The 21,485-nt window shown below is 38.9% G+C and overlaps 1 protein-coding gene across 7 annotated transcripts in view; it reads left to right on the plus strand.

Annotated features, from left to right (window-relative positions):
• rbfox3a (RNA binding fox-1 homolog 3a) overlaps positions 1–21,485 on the plus strand; it is a 562,538-nt gene that overhangs the window by 137,329 nt on the left and 403,724 nt on the right. The window contains exon 1 of one of the 7 annotated variants that reach the window (XM_025006643.2): positions 20,197–20,322. The exons of the other annotated variants lie outside the window; for them this stretch is intronic. The gene's annotated coding sequence lies outside the window, so the exon portion shown is untranslated. Of the gene's footprint in view, positions 1–20,196; positions 20,323–21,485 lie in introns of those variants that run through there. 7 annotated transcript variants of the gene reach the window in all.

The following is a 21,485-nucleotide window of genomic DNA, read 5'->3' on the forward strand; positions in this document are numbered from 1 at the left end:
AGTATAGAGCTGGTCCAGTGTTCCACGGCCAGGACGAAAACCACACTGCTCTTCCTGAATCCGAGGTTCGACAATCCGACGGACCCTCCTCTCCAGAACCCCCGAATAGACCTTACCAGGGAGGCTTAAGAGTGTGATCCCTCTGTAGTTGATCCCTCTGTAGTTGTTTTTATGCCGTGATGTTGAATAAACAAAGCTGCAAATGTAAAACTACAAACTACTTGTTAAACTAATAATTACATTTCGAACATGTTCATGTAAAACTAAAGTATATTTCAAAATCATTAAAAATTATGACCTACAGGTGGACCAACCTTCCTGCTTTATCTTCTGTATAATTCTTTTTTTTTTTGTCACAAACTGTTAAAATATGCTTGATTGTTGGGGTTTAGTTTTCATCCATTTGGAAAAAAAAATGTTTCCATATGTTGAACAATAGGGGTCAGTCTTCAAACTGGACAAAAGTATGGGTCTGTTTGGAAACATAACATTAAAAATACTATCCTTTAACAGTGCTTTAATTGTGAAAAAATGTATCCACTTTTATTGTGAAAAGATGTACTTTGCACACAAGCAATAACAGACCATCTTAAATGATTTTGTAGCAAAAGAATTTACTTTGACAAATGTTTTATCCAGACTAAAGTGCAGTTTTAATTACTAGAAATAGGCACAGCAGTAAAGAGGCCAGTAGTTCCTAAAGTTCTGAGCAACAACACTAACAGGAGCTGTACTCGTTGGTGAATAGTTTAGGTTCGAGTAGCAGAAGAAGCAGTAGTGGCATTTTTTTTTTCTTCAGCATCATAGTTGTTTCACTCACAAACAATAAGCTGAAAAGTCCTTTTATTGAAGATGCTTTTAATGGACCTTAAAATTAGGTTAGCTAATTGGGACTATTAAAAGAAGAAGCCAGAGAAAACAATGTATCTGCCTGAAAGTTTCCACATTTGTGCAGAACGAGCAGACTTTTATTCAGACTGTTTCATTTGTTTGGTGCTCTGAATATGTGCACACATCTGGTTTTCACATGCATGACTTTTTAGATTAATCAAATGCCACAGTTGAACTGATGGTATTGAAAAAGTTTCTGTTCTGAGTTCTTGCCAGTGTCACCTTTATGGGCTTTTTAGTCCCTGTATGTGAAAGTTACAGCTTTGTCTGCATTCTGACACAAAGTCCAACTCATTTCAGATGCAGGTTCACCTCTTGTCTCTCATCCTGTTGTTGTACTCATGCACATGATGTCAAGGAGGGTGTAAATCTGCTTTTTGCAGATGATGTGGTTCTATCGGTGTCTTACAACCATGACTATCAGTTTGCACCGGGGTGAGTCGCAGCCAAACGTGAAGCATTTGGGACAAAAGTCTGAGGCAATAGTTCTCAACTGGAAAAAGATGGAATGTTCTCACTGTTTGCAGAGTCATCTTTGGATGATGGGAAGGAGTTCAAGTATGTTTTATTCACAGGTGATAAGAGGATCAGAGTGAGTAAAATTGACGAATCAGGCCTTGTCTGCAGGAATGAGGGCTTTGCTCCAGTTTGTTGTGGTGAAGAAGGAGATGGTCCATTTCTGTTTCAGCCCTCACCTGTGGCCAGGAGGTACAGATCATGACTGCATGAACAAAATCCTGGATGCATGAGGCTGCAATGAGCTTCTTTTGTAGGGTGGCCAGGCACAGCCCTAGAAATCAGGTGATCTTCTGGGTGGAGCTTAGATCGGAGTCACTACTCCTCCACATCAACAGGAGTCAGCTGAGGTGGTTTGAACGTCTGATTAAGATGCTTCCTGGAGGTTGGTCAGGTATGCATTACCGGTAGGAAGCTTTGGGGCAGACCTGCAGCTTGCTGGAGGGATGATTTATCCTCTCTGACCTGAGAATGCATTGGGATCCTGGAGGAAGAGCTGGAGAGTGTTGCTGTGGAGAAGGATGTCTGCATTTTCCTTCTGGAGCTGTTGACTCCACTAAACAACTGTTTTTTTTTTTGTTAAACTATTTTTATTTTCCTTTGTTTCATGTTTCGAAATTTGGCGAGAAAAAAAATGTCTGCATTTTACTGCATGCATTTAGACTTTTATTTACAAAAAAAAAAACATACCACAATACGTTTTCAGTATTTTTTCAGCACAGTTAAATAGGTTTTATTAAGTGTTTCTGATAAAAGTTTAGCTGGACCTGAGAGCAATATTCCTGTCTGGGTCCATTGGTTGAGGTAGAAATTGGCATCAGGCAGCTACCAAGTAAACTGATAACGCTTCAAACAGAGCCCATTGTGTTAGCTTGCTGGTGCACAGTTATTTTCTTCCTATTCGCTGCTGAATCCAAAGAATGGGTTTGTGCTGTTGGAGGAGGGGTCCAAACAAGACGGAGCTGTCGAAACACTGAGAGCCATCCCTCACGTCTGACTGTAGCGGTTAAAGGGCAGCCAGGTTCTTAAAGAAACCATTAGCATTTAGATTTGAGACTCTTCCCCCTGCAGAGTAGCAGGGAGTGGCTGCGTCACACCTCAGACTTCTGTGCTTTGAGTGGGCCCAAGTGGCAGCTTCGTAGCCCTGATCAATCTTTCAATATGCCTAAATTGCTTTGGATGACCTCCTCGTGAAGAGACAGGATTGGCCATACTGATTCTCCTCCAATCAATAGCAGATGCTATCATGGCTCATCAACAAAGAACTGTTTTAATGGAGGTCAGGGCATGGAAGATCTAATTCATTTTAATTTGTAAATTGTGGCATGACAAAATTCTAATCAGGGCGCTTTCTTATCAGATATGCAGACTTCTGAGTGTTTTGCTTCGTCTCTTGCTCTCTCCTTCCTTCCTTCTCAGCCTCATTTGCATTCATGGCTGTCTGTGTGTATCCACACAGGACGAAGAGGCATGAATGTATACATGACATATATTAAATATCAGTCAGCATTGAATATCACACAATTTTTAGGGTTGAGTGTTTCCTTTTTAAAGTGCATCATCTTTAGCCGAGACGAGTTTTACTCACAAACACACCCCAGCACGTGTTCCACCTCATTAAGTAAAGATTGAAAAGATGACAAATATGACATGTGCAATTTATTATCTTAATTAATTCACTGTCTTCTGTCAGAGACAGGCAGGGCAGCTCTGTCATCTAAAAACTGCTTTTCCTCGGGGTGTTGTTGTGGAAAGCCGGCACTGTGTCGTTTGCCCAGATTAGTGTAAGAGGTGAGGCTTTTCCATCTCCCCTTCCATTTCAGCTAAATTTGTCTCAGCCACAGTAATATGCACCACGGGACTTTTTCCCCCATGAGCAAAAATGCAATTGGAATGGGATGCGGCCGTCCACTGTGTGCAGATGAACTGGTCTGGCCTTGCACCTGGTGCATGAGTGAGGCCATGCAATGCCCATCGGCTGTGAAGGCTTTCAGTAGAGACGAGACGAGGGCAGGTCCAGGGTCCACTGTCTCCGCAAGAGGCAGCACAGTTGCTGGGCTGTGACGAATGCAAGCAGAACTGAAGATCGCCACACCATTTCAGATGGATTAGACTTCCTCTCAACATAGATTGTGGAAAATTGGCAAAAAAAGCTCCTTGCATTGATGGTATACACATTAAACGGGGTCCAGTCATTACAGAAATATTCAAGTCAAAGATCAAAAAGCTTTTGTGTGCTATTAAATGACCTTGATGAAGACTAAATTTAGGGATTTATTTTGTAGGGATTGGGCTGAAACATTCACTGATTCAAGGTCTGTTTTCTCCCCCTTGGTCATAACACAGAAACCCATGAGTGAATTATCGAGAATAATTATTGATGAGAGCCAAGGGCATTGTGCTGGACTGAGAAGAGAAGCAAGCAGCACCAACTTTCCCTTTCTTTCATACGTCTCCACTCTTGAGTGTCCCCATTGATTTATCAGCGCTCTATTTTTAGTTGTGCATGGAACAGTAATGGATTTGTGGGAATTAACAATGATTCATGCGAAACTAATATTGTGGATTTCAGAGGCTTGATTAATGCTTGAGGTATTCACATCGTCAACTTTCCAATTATTTATAACATTCTCACAGTTCGTAAACACAGATGATTGTCAGAAAGGCTAGTGAAGGGGGCAGGTGTGTTTGCTCTCTGTCACACTGCAAACTATAAGAACATCTAATGGGCTGCAAGTGAAGGTATTAACTCTTTTTCTTTCATGGTTTGGTTCACAATGGAATCATATTTTTTTTAGATTCTTGTTACCTTAATGAAAATGTTAAAGCTACATGAGCCAGTTAGCCTTTTAATCCTGTAGTATCCCGATGACAGGTGATAACAAGGCTTTCCATCCCAATAAGTCAGAGATGAATGGAATAATTGGCAATTCTGTCTTCTGGTGTAAATAATTAATTTTGCCAAGTTCAGTATTCGTTGATCCTACCAGTACATGTTTTTCACACAGAATTATACGACCACTTTTCAAAAGCAAAGCTGTTCAGTCAGTCTTGTAGCTTTTTTCTCCCGTAACTGTTTGTAGAAACTTGTGAAATTAATCTATTGTGTCGTGTTGTTCTGCAGAATGCTACAGGTGTCTGCAGAACAGTGTTTTTTCAGGAGGGTAGTGCTTGACATACGAACGATCTCCTGAAAACGGTGTTAGAGATTTTCTGATGTTGATTAAGGAAATGTTTCATGTTTACACATTAAGCCTGTTTAATCCGCTGTAGTTTCTAAGCCAAGCCAAGTCACTAGCTGGCACTTCAGTCTTTCCACCATGAAAGCAGAATACATGCATGTATGTTTGGACTGACAGTGAGGTTGGGTGCTGCACATTAAAAAAGGGTGAGTAGCACAAACAGTACTCTGTTTTCTGTCATTGTTACTGTTGTTGATCCACTCGTGCAAGCTCAGAAAGAAAATGTTGACTGCAGCTGTCTGTAGTGAAACATGCGTTTTCACACCTATGCATCCAAAAAATTCCACTCTGAGGTGTCAGGAAATCTAATCTCAGTCAAATCGCAGCAAATATGTTCCTGTTGAACTTAAAAACTGGGCCTTAATGCTGATTGCAGCCTATACTACTAAAGGCCAAAGTCATGATGTTAGTGGGTGTTAGCATTGTGAGAAGGGCTTTAGAAAACAATCAGGGGTTTAGTTCATCAAAGAGATCCAGGGTTGTTTGTTAGATGTACTGAGCACGGCCATGTTAGCCATGGTCCCAACAAAGGCAGACGTTACATTAACGGACCTCCTGCCTTTGTTGGGACGACACGGCGGTCGCCTCTTCTCACAAAAGTCGCAGCACCTCCCCTGAAGGTGTTCTCCTCGCAGCGCCACATTAACCTTACCCCAGAACTCCTGCAGAATTGTGCCGTTGACAGTGAAGCACAGATAGCTGCACTGAATCACTGTTGGGTTTATGGAGAGTATTATGAACATTTTTTTTGAGTTCAGTTGTGTAAGTTCTAACACCTCCGTACTGTCTGGCTGGAAAGCTGCAGCTCTCGAGTTTTGTCAATATGTTTCTTCTACCTGTTCTGTGCCATTAATGATTAATTCAATCAACGTCTGAGCGTTTCCATTCAAACTGTTTCTGTTTGACCTTCTGCTTAAATGAGTAGAAGTTGGGCATAATTACAAAGGCTGAAATTGGTTTCTGAGAATTATGAATGCTTTAGGTCTATGTTAATAGTTGCTGTGATGAATGCACATGACAAAACAGTTTGTCAAAGTCGGAACAAGTGTAGAGCGACTTTCCAATGACAGGAAGTAGTCAAGTCGACTGGGATAGTAAATAGTTGCCACGATTGACTTCTCATCAGTCTGAACATCGGTACGAGTGAACTGCTGCTTCTTCTCCAGAACACAACCTAGCAATAGTCTTGCCAAGACTTTAGTTTGGCATCTGCTTTTCAGAAATATTTGGCGAGGTTGTTGCAACTTTTACTGAGCCCTTTTTCCATCTAAAATGGCCTCTGAGTGTAGGAAATGCAATAACAGCTTTTCATCAATAAGTTTTGTCCAACCAGTAAGTCAAGCAAAGTATGAATCAGTGACTGTTCATACATGTGAAAAACAATATTTTAGGCTGCTTCTGTCTACTGCAGGCGTATTTTACAAAACTTTTATGGCAACATTACAAGATAATTTGTGAGCTCTTGGAAATACAGCTGCGACATGCAGGGTTGCATGTTGAGATAAGAGCTCAGGATGAGTGCTCTTCTGCTAGTTGGATTTGCAAAATGTACTTTAGAATAAGAAATTAGTCAAGGTGACCAAACTTGGTGAGGAAAGAAACAGATCAAGGCAGGAAAAAAATTGAATGTCAAGATAGATTAGGTTTAGATTAGGTTGGACTGGATTACTAACATGGATGCAGAAGCTGCACGATGCAAGCTAAGGGCTGAAAAATGCTGCTTTGCATCAGTTACCGCCCAGATTTTTACTTCTTGTTTGTAAACTTTTCCTATTTAGCGAGTTTTAAAATAAAATCATTTTGTTGTGGGAGTTGTGCAAGTCTAACACAGCATGTTACCATGTTAGTGTTAAAAATTTGCTACAATGTTTGTAGTTTTTGGGTTCCAAAATAAATTAATTTTGTTATTATTCCCAAAGGTGTTATTATAGTTTGTGCAATAAATAATTATCTTTGCAAGTTGTATGCAACTTTGCATGCAAAACAAAGCTGCAGTGTCAGTGATCATTGCTATGTTGGGTTTTAAAAACAATTTGTCAGATTTTCAGCATATTAAGACCTTTTTTATTTGCCCTTGTTGTTCTTTCTAACATCAAGCAGGAAATATCGTACAGTAACTCTGGCTTTGTCCATTACCGTTTGTACTTACAGACTTGATGAACTAATTTGTTTAATTAGTCAATTCATTAGTTTTGCAGGAAATCAGGAGAAACAATGTTTTACACGTTTGTACACAACCGTTCAACAACAACGGAAGACGTGGATTTCAGCTGCTGTCAACAGTCTGATTACATTATTTCACATCTTTCCATTAGATTTTATTGTAAATACACACTTAATTTGCAAAAGAAAACACATTATTTCTATCTGTGAGCTTGACAATTGACTCGAGTGCAGCATCAAAGTAAACGCAGTACGTTCTGTTAACTGAAGTCTTTGGTCGAGAAATTAAGAGGAACAAAAAGTTCCACTAATGTGGATGAAGATAACAAATCGAATCTGAAAGCTGCCTGTGGGTAAAAAGTCTGCACTAGTTACAGCGTTGATGATGCGAAATGCCAGCGAGTTCAGAAGGAGGTCACCATAAATCAAGCAGCCTTTAAGATGCTTCAGACTCAGCAGCCATTTCTGTTACTTTGTTTGTTTCAACTGATTTATCTGAAATACGTCAACAAACAAAACAACAAAATACAGAGTGACACTTCTGAGCTACTTTACTGTACCTACTCTGAAAGTGGGGTTCTGTGAAAATGTTATTAACGGTTGTCTTATTATTATCTTGTTACCTGTGAAAAAAGCAACTATAACCCTGGATATGTTGAACCTGCTTAGTTTTATGATCTCCTGGTAGTTTTCGTGATGTTCGAAGTGATCAGATGGCTGCAAGTTTTCCAAGATTGCAGAGAGAAAAGAGGGCAACTGTTTTACATCTCATCTCTTATTTTACATAAATTATGCCAATGCTGTATCTTAAAGTTAGTTGATGCTTGTTAGATTTTGGACCTGTCTTGTTACATGTGAGCTGCCTCAAGATGTTCACTCAAGTATAAAAATGGGTATTTTTCTTAGTTAAATTCCCACCACCGGCTGTGAGGCTGCATTTCTAATCACAGTGCCACTCTGCTGTTTAATAAATCCTCTAATCTAATTTAAAACTTATGAGATGTTCTAATAAACCAGAGCTTTTCTCGTAGCTGCAGTCTCTTTTCTGAGGCTCTCATTGTGAGTGTCACAGTTTGTTTATCACATGTTGTGAAGAAGGAAGTTATTTTTCACAGTGAACATTAAAAAAACAGCACAGGCATCTTTTTAAGGGCTCAACAACACTTCTATCGCCAAGAAAGAAGGAAATTCAGAAACAGTTTTACACACAAATGCAGCTTTTTTTGATTGTTTCATTTATTTCTGCAGAAGTCCGGTTCTTAACAAGAATACGGTCCTGTTCTGGTGTTCTTTGATACATCATTAGCTTTAACCAACACAAAAATGGCCATAAATCCATCAATCTTTCAGATATTGAGCTAAAATTTGATGTATTTGTAGCTGAAAGTTGTTCACAACACTTTCTTTGTGCATGTCATCTCTTAATGTTGCATAAGATTACTTTTTTTTTCAAGTTTTGAATAAAACAACACAAGATGATCTTAGTTTATCACTGTGGCATGAAAGGTGGTCGACAATATGCATTCCTTCAAGGCAGGCTAGGCCTTTAATTTAATAAGGTCACTATAATACCTGCTGCCATGGCTCAAAGCAGCGCTGAGATAAGCTACTTGTTTATTGTGGAGTATCAGATTGGCCCATATTATTTGTCCAAATGACAAAGGACAGATTTGTGTTGGGTAGATAAATAACCTGAAGCCAAGTTAGGAAAAATAAATAAAACTCTTGTGATTTGTTAAATTAAGTATTTGATTAAATTGGATTTGGCTTCCAAGGTAGGAAATTGGAAAATTAACAAAGCCAAAAAAATAGAAAACTCAGCTGTTGGTTAAATAAAATTAATCACAAGTTGACAAAGTTCTCAAAACATTTGTTTTTATTCAGCTCGAACAACAGATAAAATAGATCTGATGTTTAAACCTGAACAGAATATTTGTCAGACTTGAGCTGTAAAAAAGTTTTAAACACCTGTGAGGATATTAAAACTTCCCTGCAAGCCTCCGGCCTTGTATTAAAACAAGTGGAAAACAGGGAGTAGTGGAGGCCGTTCTCTCAGACCATGTGGACAGCGCTGGCTGTCTGTCCACTTGTCTCATTTCCATCCCAGTGGCACGCTGGGTAATAGAGATCAGTAATTGGTTGCTATAAATCCCAGCCGAGGACAAGGTGGGTCAGAACGGGCTGATTACTTAGGCATTACAGTCAATCTAAGCAAGTCCTTGAATTGAAAGATTTGGTGAGGTGGATTCTCATTATGGAGCTCGGTGAACGTGTGCATTTGTGTGAAAGAGGAAGGGCCAAGGTCCCTTTCCCATCGCCTGTTTCAGGACGACATTATGCAATGCTCCAATGCCCTCAACTGTGCAGTCTCGTAAACATTACAACACATTTATTTTTCTCCCAGCCTCCATGGTTTTATAAGAATGTTGTTTTTTTTTAAGTCGGGGTGTTTGGAAGGCTGCTTGCAGGTTTAAGACTCCTCTGTGCATCAGGGACCTCTGCCTGGTTCTCTCAGCAGGTTTGGTGTTAAATCTCAGGTCGGCGTTCAGATTCAGAGAGCGAGCCGTGCGCCGTCTCCGTCGAGCCTTGAGTTTCTCAGAGTGGTGTTTATCTTTCAGTGTTGCCAGCAAACAATCTCTCAAGGTGATTAGCTCTGTCATTTAACATGAAGCAGATTGATGGCTCAGTGGTGAAATTCACCTTTATGTTATTTTTCATCTCGCATCCTATGAGCTTAATCCATTTTAAGCTCCTCGGTACGAAAAAGAGTCTATGGAAGATGAATTAGAGTGGAAAGCTGATAGTCTTTCTCAGCATTCTCTCCAGCTGAAGGTGTGACTTACTGGATTATGGGAACAGTAGTTTATGCTCCCAGCCCTTTAAGTTCTCTGATGTGGCTTTTATATTCCTGCCTATTTTGATACTTTTATATATATATATATTTTTTGTATCTGGAGTACATCAACACATTGTTACTGTGAATTTCTCCATCACAAGTTCTCCTTTGTGCCATCAGGGCTCCAAAAAGTCTTTGATTCACAGTCCTCAAAGTCATTTGTCTGGGAAAAAAATAATAGTCAGCCCAAAATGTAAAAATCAAGTCATGAATAGTAATGTGGCTGAGCTCCTAAATATGAGCTAAATGAGCAAATGTGATAAATTAACTCAGCATACACTTAGAGAAGGGGGGTGGGGGGGGAAGCAAGAGTAAAAAGATATATGACACACTGACTCAGTGCAAACCCCTGCAGTGTGAAGTGTTCCCACTCGGAGAAGCACTCATGCTAGCATCATCCCTCGACTCCTATAACAGCATGCTACTTCACTTAGCAGCCTCCATTTGGGATGCAGCACAAACACTGTTTTAGCGCTTTTATCTTAATGCACTGCAACACTCCGCGGCTCTAAAGGCATGATTACTGTACAGGAGAGGAGCTGCATGTGTTTAACTTATTTAGACAGGAACCCAAACACTCAAGGGCAGATGTGATTCTTATTGCCGATTCTGTTGGTTTTGGTAAATGGACTCTCCGCATATATTTTAATATAACACTAATTCTTTGCATGATTATCCTAGTTTAAACCATCATTTCCTACTGAGTGTGTTTACTGTTTTGAAGAGCAGTTCATCTGGCAGACACCAGACTGTTGTCGCTTTAACCACCTGCTGGATACTTTAGCTGTAAAAAACATTAAAACGTATCATAGTCAAGTTGCTTATTTACATTTTTTTCGCTTCTCGATGGCAGCAGAGTGGCATATGGCTGCTTGTCAGCTGTGTACTGAGGGCAGGTGTGAAGGTGAGCTGCAGTGATGCTAAGCCGCCACACCCCGTGTGATAGAATCTTCAACGGCGAATATAAAGCGTCTGTCACCCTGAGCTCTGAGCGCGTTTTGACCCGATGTGGCAGTGAGGCGTGTTCTCACACTTTAAGAGGCCACTGATTTAATAGAGGCACGGTGTCAGCGCTGACCTCATCCCGTGATGTCTTCACAGCTTATGCCCTAACATGTGACAGTGACACTCAGCCAGACAAACAGTAAAGGAGGAAGATGGATTGGCAGTGGGACTCATATGTCTTCCTCCGGACAGAGGAGGATGAGGCACAATATTCAGGAAGACAGCAGTGTCAACAGGAAATGACAAAATCAAGCATGATGTCGTTTATTTTGTGACAGGTCCTGTAATGTTACATGACATAATGTCGTGTCACATATCATCACATCAAGTTACTGTAGTCTGGGGGAGAAATTTCACTGTAGTTTAGAGCAGTTAGTGGCCCTGGGATATTTGTTGATTGTTGTCAGTGAGGCCAAAATGTCCACATTATAGCAACAAGCTTCGGAAAAATGTTCATGTATAATGTAAAATGTGAATTAAAAAAAAAAGAATGTGACTTGGAAACTTCATAAACCATAAAATAAAATCATAAAGTTTTACATAAATGATCTGCTTGCATAGTAAAATGATCAAATGTCGAAACAAAAAAGGAAAAAAGAAATGCACCCTTTTTAGGGGGGTAATTAAGAATTTTATGGCAGCAACACAACTTTTAAAAGTTGGGTCAGGGCCGTATTTCCTTCTGTGAAGCATCTCTTCTTTTACCAACAGTCTGTAAACATCTAGGAACTAAGAAGAGCAGCTGCTGGAGGTTTTGGAGGAGATTCTTATCCTTTTATTGTCTGATGGAGGATTCTAGCTGCTCAACAGTCCAGGTAGATGGGGGCAGATGTTCTAAATCCTGTATTTACTTTTCTGCAATGATGGAGCCTTTCCAGATGTGCAAGTCGCCACTGCCAGAGGCACTAATGCACCCCCATACCATCAGAGAGGCAGGCTGACCTCAGAACAGTTCTCCTCTTTGGTCCAGAGGAGACACATCTGTTCACATCTGGCTTCTTCTTTGCCTGATAGAGCTTTAAGCAGCATTTGTGGACGGCACGGTGAACTGTGTTTACAGACTGTGTTCCTGAGCAGAACCAGAACCAGCCTTGACCTTTGACCTCGGAGATTCCTTCAGATACTCCAAATCTTTTGATGAGATATTGAACTATAGATGATGGGATATTAAAGTTTTTTTTTTCAATTCTTCATTGAGGAATGTTTCTATTCCAGTCTTTTTAGACATTTTAAACAATGTCCTAACTTTGTTGGATTTCTGGTTGTAAACATTGTTTAAAAGTTGATGAAAGTTAACATCACAACTATATATTGGATTAATAAACTGAAACACATCAAAACTTATCTTTTTAGTGCCAAAAAAACAAAACACAAACAAATATTTTGTTCCGGAATATGTGCTGGGTAATTATAAAAACTGTTTGTCTTTCTGTAAAACTTTCAACATGGAATTTTCTTCCATTTGTTGTTGAATTTAGATTAAATACAGCCACACCGCAGTCTGGTCATTACCTCCCGTCTCAGAGGAAATTAGCTGCCATACTCGGCAGCCATCAGCCTCCAGCTCCAAGAGTCAAAAAGCAGCACTTCATATTAAGGTCCTCGCAATAAGCACCAGCTAATAGGTAATAGGCCCCCTATTAATAATAGGCACAAGAAACTTATTAGACTGTGTGAATAAAATAGTTCAACTGTTTTAAAAAGCAATATACGCATTTGGCTTGTTTACTGTTTATATATGAAAACCTTAGTTAAAGCTTATATTTCTGTAGTTTTTTTGCATTTATAAAAGTTGAACCTTTTGTTATTAGATTGAGTTGCACTGTAAAAACTAAAAACTACAGCTCTTGAGGGAAGTATTTGTGAGTTGTAGTTTTTATTTCTGAAAATGAATGACCGCTTTGACTGGATGTTGGAATAAAAAAGCCAAATGTTTTCTCCTGCAGTCGGTCTTACTGACAACCTGCAGCTTAGCTTTCCAAAACTGAGTCCAGTTTATTTATGAGCGCATTTAAAAAGAAACGTTGACCAAAGTGATGTACATGTTAAAAAAGCAGGCATATAATCATACAAATAAAATAAACAGCAGAAAAATACAACTGAAAACGCCCCAATACAATATAAATTAAAACATCAAACAAAAATATCAATTCTCAGTCTGATTCAAATGCCAAAGACTAAAAGTGGGTTTTTAAATGGATTTGGAAAGAACTGATTGATTCTAAGGTCTTACTGTCAGACGGCTGACTGATCCAAAGTTGAGCTGCAGCGAGGCTTTAATTTGTTCCTCCGTACAGAAGATCTGAGAGGGAGGAAGGTGCCGTCCTATTTAGTGATTTAAAACCAAACAATAAGATCCTAAAACGAACAGGGAGCTGGTACAGGTGAGATGTGGCTTCAGTCAGGATTCCAGCTGCAAACTTTTGGACAGGTTGCATCTGAAACAGCAGAGGCTACTTTTTACAAGAATAAAGATTGTCATAGTGGTTTATTCTAGATAAAATGAAACCATGAATCACTTTAAGTCTGTGAATGAAGAAATTACTTAAATCTTATAAGAGCTCTTAGTGGAGGGAAAAAAGCAAACATGCTAACATATATTAGTCTTTTAGTTTTTTTTAAAAAGTTCCCAAAGCACAGAGATCACTGCTGCAGGAGGAGCGACGATCAGACGGACAGAAAAGTATGTTATGTTTTATTTATTTATTTTTTATTTATGGTTGAACAATGCAGTGCTTCCACGGTTTTAAATTGTGTAAATGTCTAGTAAGATGTTTAAACTGTCTCTAGATTTTCTTTCAAGCAGGTGAGTGGGGTAACTTTGGGGATAAAAGTAAAACACGTTTCAATGTTTGTGTAGAACTGAGCCGAACAGGAAGTGTGGGAAACATCCAGGACTTTGGGAGAGGAACTTCTTTTTAATTCAAGTTTTCATTTTGAGGATAAGTTCTGTGCTTTCAGGGAGTCCGTATGTGTAAATCATTGACAGGTTGTTTTTGTTTTTACAAAGAAATTCTACGCATAAATTAAAGGGTTAGCATTCCTTAATGGGATGCAAATTGCCCACCACCTTTAGAGAAGAGTTTTAATTCATGATGGCTGCCGCAGCAGTTAATCGTTAAAGTTTTAAAAGTCAGTCTCACTCAGTCAGTAAGTGCTCAGAGTATGTGTTGGGGATGAGTGCCAGCTACTACCACACCAAATCTGAGGCTGTCAAATTGTCTGAGATGAGGCTACTTTTCTGTTTGCTACAGTTGCTTAGTTGTGGCGGCCATCTTGAATGGAACTGACTCCAAATGGTAATCAGCTGTAGATGATTATTCTTCAGTGGATCATGAGAAATGCACACTCAGACACGGCGGCGGGCAATAATGATATCCACCGACAAGGCGTGTATACAATGTAGCTGTTCCCAGAACAACCACAAGACAGATCTGCTTTTATTTCACGACTCAAAGCAAACTTGCTTTTGATTGTGTTTCAATCTATTTTTGTATCGCTCGAGCAAGACTATGGTGAAGTTCTGACGGGGGGAAAAAAAACTGCAGAAACCATCATTTCTCCATCAGATCACTTGGGATTGTTTGAAGCAGGATGCTGTTTGTCCATGAGAACATGCTGTGCAACCAGCTTCAGAACATACCGACACCATATGTTTGGATTTTGTTTTTACACCAACTTCAATTAATTAAAGCACTTTGTTAGCAGAGACAGTCCAGCCTAAACAGATAAATGGTTTCTAAATTTATCTTCAAGCAACGTGAGACTCTCCCTCCATTTGGAGAAGCAGACAGGAACACCAACAGGAAACCTTACTAATGTAGGCTACTGCTGTGAATCAGGTCCACCTAAAAATAAATTGCTTAAAGGGTATGCTCTAGTTGTGCAATTTTTACATTGCCTCAGCAATTTGGCCTCTCAGAACACAGGATGTGGCTGGTTTTCTCCTGCCTGGATCGATTAGTTTGTTTGTGTTTTTGTGTGACTTTGGAGTGCAATAACTTCAGGTCTGTTTAGCACATCAAGGTTGAAGCAGGGTCTACATCAGCATATCTGTCTTCTGCAGAAGAATGAAATGAAGATTGTGTGATATATTTCTGAAAAAAATGGAAATCATCCACTTCAGCTTCTGTGTTTGCACTTTTAAATAAACTAATTTGCACTGAAATATGTGTGCAGCATGGGATGACTCCATGTTTGTAATATGCACTGGCCACTGCTGCACAGAAATCACATTAACAGAGACTTGATTTACATCCTGCAGGGATAAATGTGCACAGACGTTAATGTAGTTACAGCAAAGTTTATGAATGTCAGCTAAACTGTCATACATGTTTCTGTTAGACTGGGTGTCCTGATAATTGAATGCACCACCTGAAAGTGCTGTGCAGAGAAACCACGATGCTCCACATGCTTGCTATCAATATGTCAATACATGAAGCTCATCAGGAAAAAATGCAGCGCTGCAGTTTGACCGGATGGAGACGAGCAGCACCTAATAACACCGGACAGGTGATGTGCACAGACTCAAGGAAACTCAGAAAACATGCAAACTTTATTTTAGAAGTACACATAAAAATAGATTTAAAAAGTTAGTTTTTGCTCTTTGATGTTTCGTTGAATGCAACTACTTTGTAATCAAAGATGGAACCTGAATGCTAAATTACAATAAAAGGCACCACACACACAAATAACTGAAATAAGTTTGTATAAAATGATCCAGTTTTTATTCTTTGGTCCTTCTTTCTGTATAGAACTATTTATCAGGTGATAAATTCAAAATTCTTCCAAGAATTAAAAAAAAAAAGTAAAATATTTCATTGCAACATTAAACCTGGGGTAGTGTGAGATGTCACACTCAAAGTGTGTGTTGTGAACGACTCTCAGCTACTACCACGTTAAAATTGAGCTTTTTATCTGTAAAACTGTCTGAGTTATAGAAATTTTTGACTTGGCTAATGTCAAGTAGCTGTGGCAGCCATCTTAAACTGGATTGGTACATCCAATTATTTTATTTTTTTTGCAAGTTTGATTATCGTTATTTTTATTTTATAATAAGCAATAATTTTATATGTAGTATTTTTAAAACAATGAGTTGTAATATATTTATTTAAAGCTTCAAGAATGTTCTGCAGCTCTGGGTAGGTTCTCTTTGGAACGCAAAGGAGCAGAAATGGCTCTTTCTGCTGACATGTTCCAAATGCATCACAGATTTGCATCTATAAGTCTTTGTTGTTGTTTTGAATTACAAACTTACTTTGTTTAATAGCAAAGGCAGAAAAGTTGGTCCAGAAAGAGTTCTTTTTTTATGCTGAGAATTTGCACAGAGTTGATGAGATGAAGGGAAGTTGCAGAAAATGTAAACAAAGAGAAAGCTGACTTTAATGCTGAATGTTTCCTCAGAAAGACAGAATGAGTTCACAGTAGCTGCATAAACACAAAGCTTAAAAATCACCTAACAGGTGCCCTTGAGACAGGCTGCACAATTACATTCAGATTCATTAGCAGCCGGCAATGTCAACTCACTTCTGAATGCTTCTAATGTTTGTTTCTATTATTCTGTTTTCTCCTCTGCAAAAATCAATCTGAGTGAGGAGTATTGTTGATTCTTTGAATGTAACTCCAAACTGGAAGTTAGAGGACAAAAGGAAACATAAAATGTCAAGATACAGCAGCATGTCAACACGTTCGGCAGCAGCTCCGTGTTCAGAAACACACAGCCAACAAAAGTGCGACTAGCCTGAGCCGTTAGCCAGCAGACTGGAACATCATGCTTCAGTAAAGCTGCTGCGGCCGGAGCTGCAAGCAGCGGAAAGGAAAACAAAGAGGCGTCTTTTTGAATCAGGGCCGTTCATTTGATTATGTAAAGTAATCTACCTTAAGAAACGCGCCGAAGAATGCTAAACTAGCTTTTCTTGTGTGGTTTATGATTACCATTTTTGTGTCTAAATTGAAATAAAACTGCAGATAGGAGTTAATTTAAATAAGGGGAATTTGAAACAGAACTGAAGGTAAGATGAAATTCTGAAGGAAAGTAGAACTGATTGGAAATGTGGAACTAAAGTAACCTTGACGCGAGTCGTCTCCTTGCCACGCTGTAATGTGTTTTATTGTGTTTGTCTTGTATTGTACACTCTCTTCATACATAGCTGATCTCTGCTTAATGGACTAACCTGCCAAACTCACAGCAGCACAAACACAAAAGACCTGCTGTTTTTAAAATGATTGAGCCATGACTTGTCAGCAAGAATCTGTTGTCGCCCTTGAATGCTAATTACATGATGTTTATGCTAAGTCACGTCCGCGCTCCCGAAGGATCTTAGGCTGGCTTTCCAAACTCTTAAAACAAATCTTAACATGTTGTCAGCATAACAATGTCAATAAAATGACACTCCACTTTGTGTCACCGAGGCATTTTTTTCTTTCCCCCAACAGGAAAGGTTTTAGATCCCCCCCCCTCCCCCCTCAGCCGTCCGCGTTATCGAAATCTGTGACACAGTTTTTACAATCAGCCTGACAGCTGCCCTAAAACAAATTAAAATGGATGAACTGAAAATGCTAATGCGATCCAGCTCATTTGAAAAAGTTTTCTGTCTAAATGTTTGCTGGAATCATTGTTCATGCTGCGTGGGGCAAACCCAGAGGCAGATTTTATTAATATTTAAGCTCCACTTTTATTGGTGAGTTTCTGATTTAAAAGTTGCGTAAAAGTTTTAATCACAACATCTCAACTCCACACTTTCTGCTGTGTGAACTGATAAAACATCTTCAGCTACAGAAGTCCAGTTGTTTTTGTTTTTTAACCTTATTTTGAATCAAAAAGTCATCATTTTAATGATTTATTTTCTGTAGCAGTTGTCTCTTGCGTGTGACTTCCTGGAATCAGGATTGTGGTGTGGGGGGTGATTATAGGCTGGTTTCCTGCATGCTGATGACCCAGTTGAAAATCAATTGCTGGGGTGGCAGGATCAAGTTAATTACTGCACCCCTCAATGGCAAATAACATAATTGAATCATGATTTTGCTGAATCACGTGATTTCCCAGCAGCCTGGTGGTTGTCAGGGGCTGTGGACCATAAAATTAATACAGGCAAGGCCCTGAAATGAGCCGCAGCTGCAATTAACTAAAACCACAAGACACTGAAGATCATCCAACAAAACCTACATCTTACAATCAACTGAAGATTTAGCTTTTAAAAACAAAATAACGAAGGCAACTCATATGCTACAGGGGTTGCCATTTTCAGACCTTGAGGTTACCCTGAGTTATTTCAAACTGTGTAGTTTGAAGAGAGTTCACTCCAGTAGTTTTCCAGATATACTGAATGCAGTTCTGTTATGCGGGTCCACGCTCAATGTAAACAAAGCACTAAATCTGCTGAAAACCACAGAAACTTGAGTCACATTGACCTACATTAGTCTCTGTAGGTAAACTATTACAGCCGAATCAAACGTGTAGAAGTAGTTTAGGTTGAAATATAAGAGTATAAGAGAAAAATCAAGTAAGACAGGAATAAATATCAGGGATCAAGCAGGGCGGCGGAGTGCTATAAAGTCAGAGCTCAGCTTTTATAAAACTTCTGTGAGACATTTCCCGTTTGACACATTTTCTGTCACTTCAGCTGTTTCCATAGGTAAACAAACGCACATAGAAGCTGGCATCCAGGCACAAGTTTTATTGAAAAATTTAGGATTTTACAACACATGAGAAGATATATGAGAAAATATATATATATTTTTTGTCCGGTCTTCATGACTTTGCTTTGAGCACCTTTATTGCAGGTTTCAGCAGTTTCGTTATTAGGCCTATAGGTTAAAGTCCTCATAAATAGCTTTACAGGGATTGATTTGCTTTAACACATTTATGTTTCTGGTAGGAAAAAAAACAAAAACAACTGAGGAGGGTTTTGTGAAAGAGACTATTAATCCTGCTGACATCTCTGAATGCGACACTGATCTCAAATCAGTCGGTGGCATTTAACTAAATGGGAAATCTCCAGCATCTTTCCTCACGCAGAACAGTCTCCTGTCCTTTTTGTTAGTGTTGGTTGCACCGCTGCACAGCCTCTATTTTATTCCCCTTTTCCCTGGTTGACCAGAAGCTTATATATTAGGTTAACTGGTAACTCTGAACTGTCCTCAGGTGTGAGCAAAACTTATTTGTCTCATTTGTCTCTGTGATGGACCAGAGACTGCTGGAGACAGAGACCAGCTCCCCGTGACCCGAAAAGGAAAAAGCGAGTAAAGTAAATGTATGAATGGATGGATGGATTGATAGCTGTGGTGGCCATCTTGAATTATCTTGACTCCAAAAGTTAATTATTTGTCGATGTTCAACCAGTGATTACTTTCTTAAATTTTCATTGAAATCCACCCACTGGTTTGAGATATTTTTGCTAATGACACACACACACACACATATGACCTAAAACATAATCACCCTGTTTCCTTCTGTGGTGGGTGATAATGAGTTGGAATAATTTAAGCAGCAGCTGTAATAAGAGCTGGATAAATTGGTTAATATACTTAGAAAAGCAGCTTCAGTACTTCCTTTAAACCATCCTGCAGCAGAAAACACTGGATCATTCTTTTATTTTAAAAAAAAAGTGATTTTTTTATCCCATAATTCTTTGTGGACGCATCTTTCAAAGTGACATTCGAACAGCCCTACTAATTAAAATTGATAGGAATAAATCTAGTGAGTGTGAGCAGCCAATAAAAAACAAGTTTGATGTTTTTTTCTTTTTCTTTACCTTAGTTTGAATCCCAGAGCTTTATAGTTAAGTGATATTTTACCTGATGATTTATTTAATGACTTAAGCCTCCATGCTGCAGTGTGATTGATTAGTAAAGCTTAATGCATTTTTTTCCCTGTTGTTTTTAACCGGAGCAGTTTTAATTCTGCAGACCCACATCCCCGCTCAGCGTGAGCCTGCTCAAACTCTCCTCGCGCCTTTATCGTCTTTTCCTGTGCGCCTGTAAATTCTTTCTCTATCACTTTTTCTTAACCTCATGATATTTTCAAACGAGGCTGAGGAAAACAGCTCCAGAAGAGATGATAGGAGATCATTTTTTTGAACTATTAGACCTGACCTGCAGTTTTCCTTTTAAGTCAATCACAGTCTTGTTTGTCTGGGTGACATTTAGGAGTGAATGACTCCTGCAGGATCCGAACGCACGCCGTGGATTTGCTGTATTACCTGTTTGAGCCACCAGGTGAAGCCCCTTACTTTTTGGTGAAATGGAGATACAGGTGCATTTGATCAGTAATAGTTGTAAAATGAGCACAACTTCTTCTGCCCGCCTCTGCTAAATGTGTCAGTTTGTGTTAATGAACTGTGCAGCAGAAAGTCATGAAGATTCTCAAACTATTTAGCAGTTTAGGTGTAGCTGCTGGCTCCTCATGTTGTCAGGACTTTCTAACACAAACAGGCCGGTCTGACAGCAGCTGTAGCCACTAACTGCTAACGAGCTGCTGGGACTCTGGTGCTTCCAGTAACAGTAAGACTTCACTGATGAAGAGTCTCACAAACTGGTTTTTTGGACTGCAAATGTTGGAGCTACATTATTTGAGGACATCAGCTGTTTTCATGTGCACACATGCTTCAGGTATGAATAATGTTTCATTTAAACTGAGTTTGCTGGGGTCAGCTCTTTAACATTACAGTAGGGGTATGTGGTGGAAGATTGCAAATACTGGAAAATATCAAATACCAAATGTTAGATTTTTTTGGGTCATCTGTTCAACACCAACCTTAAAATACGTTCTTATTAATTGCCATTTAGTTTATAATTTAAATAAGTGTAAAAAATGCTGTTTACTTCCAGATTAATACTGTAATTAAAGGCCTAGCATTCCTTCGATGCTCAGGTGCTACAACCAAGTTTTAGCTTTTCTGTAAAATTATCTGAGTTATGGACATTTTTGTTTACTAAAGTCAATCAGCTGTGGCAGCCATCTTGAAATGGGTTGACTCCAATGATAAATTTCTGTTTTTATTTTTTAAATCCATCCGGTGGTTCATGAGATATTTTACTAACAGCCAATCACCTTTCATGTCGGCTCGTAACAATGTTATCATTGCGATGTGTAAGCATGCTGAAGTTTTCCATTATATTTTATAATTTTAAGTATTGATTATAATTTAACTTTGCTGTTTGAGTTAAATTTGTTTGGCTTCACTTGTGATTTTGTGTAATTATAATCTTGGGACGGAATTAATAGAAACTTTAATCATTCGAATGTCATTAAAGCAGACATATTTGTCAGGGTTATTTTATTTATTTAGATATTTCTATTTTAATGAAGCAAGATAATCTATTCGTACGCAAAGTTTAGGACCTCATATTATCTTAAAAATGTCGCTTTACATGTCTAAAACAATTAAGAGTTCATTGTTTCAAGAATAATTTTTAAAAAGGAAATGAATTTACTGAAACTTTTCAACTTTTTTGAAACCAAGCTTGGATTGCATATTATTTAATTTTGTAGTTTTTGAGCTCAAACCACAATTATTTAAATCATTAGAGTTCATGCACTTTAAAAAAGAGTATCTGCTCTTTAAAAAAATGTGGTTTACAGGATGAGCAGCACTTCTATGTAAATTGTTGTCAAAATCTGTGAAGCTGCAGTGATTTAAATATAGAATCCTAATTAGAAACGTCTTGCATTGTTGTTGTAATCTAGTTTAGTACGAGATGTCAGTAAACCTAAAGCTCTTATCTTTTTTTTTTTTTGCTTGATCCTGGAAGGACAGTCGGGTGACGAGATC

The sequence above is a fragment of the Kryptolebias marmoratus genome, linkage group LG12, assembly GCF_001649575.2.
Source record: "Kryptolebias marmoratus isolate JLee-2015 linkage group LG12, ASM164957v2, whole genome shotgun sequence".
NCBI classification, from domain to species: domain Eukaryota; kingdom Metazoa; phylum Chordata; class Actinopteri; order Cyprinodontiformes; family Rivulidae; genus Kryptolebias; species Kryptolebias marmoratus.